The sequence below is a fragment of the Oryzias melastigma genome, linkage group LG1 (assembly GCF_002922805.2).
Source record: "Oryzias melastigma strain HK-1 linkage group LG1, ASM292280v2, whole genome shotgun sequence".
Taxonomy (NCBI): Eukaryota; Metazoa; Chordata; class Actinopteri; order Beloniformes; family Adrianichthyidae; genus Oryzias; species Oryzias melastigma.
Window position 1 is genome coordinate 1063407 of NC_050512.1, and position 3699 is coordinate 1067105.

The window sequence follows — 3699 nt, forward strand, 5'->3', positions numbered from 1 at the left end:
GGGCCCTTTAAAAATTATTTTCATGGGCTCAAAATCCCGAGCAGCACCCCGACCTACCCCATTATAAAATAGTTTCAGAATAAAATAAGTCAATTAACCCTTTCAATATTGCAAAATACCATTTGGATGATAGGTTTATTTTATTATGATGTAAAAGCGATCAAGTTCCATTACATGGAAGCACACGTGATGCAGCAGAGACTGGTCTAGTGTGTGGACACACTTTGAATTTAACAGACATGTGACCTTACAGTGTCGTAGAACCTTCTATTTCACATTATTGCATTAATCACAATTAATTAATTACATACAAATTATCGTGTTATTTTATTTTAATCACATTAATCTAATTTCTAGTCTGAAAGTATTATCTATTATGTAAGGTATCATGCCAGAGGTGTCTGTTTGGCCTGGATTATACTTCACAGTGATTATAAATAGTGTTTGATTGAATGGTTACTTCTGTGAAGCTCATTAAGTAAGAGATAATGCCCTTCAAGATGTGCATTGTCAGAAACTAACGGACAACCTGGAAGCCTGACGCCTGGTTCACACCACACGGAGCCTCCCGCGGTCCTCTGCAGGAAGTTACATCAGTTTATTTTCAAAATATCACCAATTTTTCACAAAAATGCGATCATGTTTTTGTTTCTGAACAGACTGCAGAGATATAAAAATAAACACACAACACACACACACTCTCTCTGTGTGTCTCGGCAATAGATACAATAAACAAGTGTAGGCCTACAAACTACTTGCTTCGTCCTAACAGAAACATGGAGTCATATTTTTAGATTATTAATTTAGCCATGATGGCAGAAACAACAAAAAGTTCCAGCAGAAGCGCCTGTCGACCGTCGCTGAAAAATGCGCGTCTGCTGTGACTTGGAGAGAGCAGATGCCGCACATACTCCACTTCACGCTGCGGCTGTTTATTTCTGATAATTCACACAAGAAAATATATGATCCCACTCATGGCATGGTCACTTACAAAAGAAATAGATATTACACCAATTACACCAAGTGCTTTAATTATGCCGGATTTTCAGTGTAAATCTTTTTAACAAAAAGCGTACTCTTTGATACACGGTGTGATGTGTTGTCATGGTAACAGCTACAGAGCGTGCACCGACCTCGCTCTGCTGCAGTGAAGGAAAGTGGTAAACATGCTGATCGTCATGACAGAATAAACAGCATGATTTCAGAGGGAACGTTCACCTCTTACCACTTGTTCTTGTCCAGATGATGAAGCTGAAGGCTGTTTCAGGGAAACAAAGTCCACTGTCTACAGTGTTCCCTTCTCCAGTGTGATCTCCTCATGTTGCATTTCCTCTTTCTTAGATTCTCTTTCTCTTCTGCTTCATCCCAGATGTCAAAATAATCAAATTCTCAGGTTCAAGGAAATTAGAAAATCCCTCATGTCTGTTTGCTGTTGTGATGAACCGTGGAAGAAGGTTTGTCAACATATGCTTTATGGTTTTAAAAACAAGTTTGTGAAAAGATGTAGGATTGTTTGAAAAATCAATCATAATGGTAAAAAATATAACAGGCTGGACAAATAATTTAAACATCTGTATGCTTTTCATGTTCTTTTTCTTCTAAGGGCTGTGTTTTAACTGCTCAGATCTGCTTTTGCTGTTGTACTCTGTGCTGTTTGTTTGCCTTTTTAACTTTATGTATTATATGTAAAACTCCAATGAAAAAAAAAACAAGTTTGTGGTCAATATCTTTTGAGTTGCTTAGAAAATTGTTCCTACTTACAGACTCTAGACTTGATGTTTTGTTCATGTATTTTCTTCATTCTTAAAAATCCTCCTTGGTGGTGTAAAACTAAATCTTGGAAGTCTCTCATAGTAGAAAGTATTATGTGTTTTGATCTTTTACTGCACCACTATGTCATAAATTTAAATGAAAATACCTCAAAATGAGGCTTCTTAAAGCAATTAGTTGCTTCCATAGAAAAAAAATTATTGGTTCAATTAATGAATTACTTGTCATGTTAACTAAACACTCAATAGAATTAATTACATNTACTTCTCTGTCACTCCAGACTTCCTCATACAATACCATAGTTCTACATTCTTAAAAATCCTCCTTGGTGGTGTAAAACTAAATCTTGGAAGTCTCTCATAGTAGAAAGTATTATGTGTTTTGACCTTTTACTGCACCACTATGTCATAAATTTAAATGAAAATACCTCAAAATGAGGCTTCTTAAAGCAATTAGTTGCTTACATAAAAAAAAAATTATTGGTTCAATTAATTAATTACTTGTCATGTTAACTAAACACTCAATAGAATTAATTACATGACAGCACCAGCTCTAAAAATGTTCCCTTTGGATTAGTTTGATGTGAAAAAACAACAGTGGGCTTAACTTTACAAACTAAATGTGAATGGATTTGACATTCACTCTTGTTTACTTGTTTATTTGTTTGTCTGTACACATATTTAATTGATTATCTTGAAGAAATACAAGGAATGTGGAAAACTTCCCCCGCACTGTTCAGTAGCAGCTATTTATCTCTGAGTCTCACTGGAGGAAGTTTTAAGATGTCAGGTCAGTGAATCGGGTTGAATCGAACTGTTCAAAATGAACCAAAATCAAAAACCCCAAATGATGACATAAGTATTTAAGACAATAAATGTAAAGCAGGACATTGAAAGCTCTCAAATCTTAGAATGTAACGTTCAGTGTTAAGTTTTTGAGTTACACAAATGTATTTAAAACATGACAACATAAAGGAGGAGCCTTTTAATGACGGGAACTGCCTGTTGCTGCTGTTGCAGAAACCACGGTGGTCATTCTTGTCTCTGGAAGTTTGGCGTTGATCGTGTGTGCTGTGATTCCTCTCATATTCTACAGACACTGGCAGACGAATGCAGGTATGCCGACAAACTTAAAACCAATCAGTGTCACAGACTTCAAATGAAACTTCTCTGGTGTTTGTTCCAGATCACAGCAGATTGACAGGAAACACTGATGAGGTGAGCTCTTCCATTTTTTTTAGAATTATTCAGTAGAATGGAATTCTAATGGCAGTTTCCTCACAGGGTTCTCACTATGAAGACTGCCCAGATGACTCCATACATGCTACAGTGGGGCTGCAGTCTTTACAAGAAGTTCTACCAGAGTCCAGCGGGGACGACAACCACCAGTATGCTACCGTCTATGAAGGACTGGATCCTAAATCCCTGGACTGAGCAGAGAGTTTTTACACCTCCAGATCCATCAGTTCAATAAAGGATCACTGTTTAAAAACCAGCCTGTGTGGGAATTTCATTTCTGAATCTTTTAATTCACTTCAAGAAGGAAGCAAGAATCAAAATTCAACATTCAACTGCACTTTCCTTTACACCAGGGGTCTCAAACTTGCGGCCCGCGGGCCATCTGCGGCCCACAGGATGATAATTTGCGGCCCGCGTCTTCATATGAAAGATTACTGTTAGTGCGGCCCGCAAGGCTGATATGAATGACAGTTGTTATGTGCAGAGCTGAATGAACCAATCACAGTGAGGTATATGACTCTGGAGGCGGGACATCGGCGGGCTGTCCAGTACCTCCTCACTCATTCATTCATTCCTCCAATCAGATGGGCGGAGGAGGAGCCACGAAGCACCAAACGCGATTCGCGTGACAAATTCTCGTGCCCCGCAGAGTTCATTTGCTGCTCGCGGCTCGTCAAAAAAAAAAAAAGGT

At 38.2% G+C, this 3699-nt stretch overlaps 1 long non-coding RNA gene across 1 annotated transcript; it reads left to right on the plus strand.

Moving 5' to 3' along the window:
* Positions 1-2560: 2560 nt before the first annotated feature.
* On the plus strand, positions 2561-3264 carry LOC118599461. The gene is made up of 3 exons (XR_004948833.1): positions 2561-2885; positions 2956-2987; positions 3054-3264. It is a non-coding gene; the product is annotated as an uncharacterized LOC118599461 (long non-coding RNA).
* The last annotated feature ends 435 nt before the right edge of the window (positions 3265-3699 follow it).